The 611-nt window shown below is 34.4% G+C and overlaps 1 protein-coding gene across 10 annotated transcripts in view; it reads right to left on the bottom strand.

The window, feature by feature from the left end:
* The window catches only part of LOC106881484 (nesprin-1), an 811,219-nt gene that overhangs the window by 357,728 nt on the left and 452,880 nt on the right, over window positions 1-611 (bottom strand). The gene's annotated exons all lie outside the window — the stretch shown is intronic.

Raw genomic sequence — 611 nt, forward strand, 5'->3', positions numbered from 1 at the left:
CATTCATATTATATAATATAGATAGATAGATAGATAGATAGATAGATAGATAGATAGATAGATAGATATAAACACACATAACTATTTTACATGTATTTGGATTTATGTATGAATTTGTAAATGTGCACATACATACATACATACATTTGTAAAATACCCTGTTGTTGATGTTGAAATTCCAATGAATGAGCTCTGAATATAGGTTAGAAACTGGCTCTTTCCCTATTGGCAAGAAATCTTGAAATAAAACTGAACAATGACACACACACACACACACACATACATATCAAGCCCTACAAAGATGCATAGCCTGATGGTTAGAGTGTAATACTTATGATCAAAGAGTTGTGCTACTGATTCGCAGACAAGGCAATGCATTATACTTTAAGTTTTACTCTAAGTTTCTCCAGTTGACACCACTGAAAAGTGTGTACTAATTTAGTGCTGACGTAGCCTTCTTTTCTTCTGGCTATTACAGCCCAGATGTCCCACTAGGTCAAGAGAAGGTTCATGAAGATGTCTATGTCTGCTTGTGACTACACAAGCATCTAAAACAATTAGTAAAAGCATTGTACATGGTATCAAGTCAGACACATTGGTGAGTAACAGCT

Source organism: Octopus bimaculoides, chromosome 4 (genome assembly GCF_001194135.2).
Source record: "Octopus bimaculoides isolate UCB-OBI-ISO-001 chromosome 4, ASM119413v2, whole genome shotgun sequence".
Taxonomy (NCBI): Eukaryota; Metazoa; Mollusca; class Cephalopoda; order Octopoda; family Octopodidae; genus Octopus; species Octopus bimaculoides.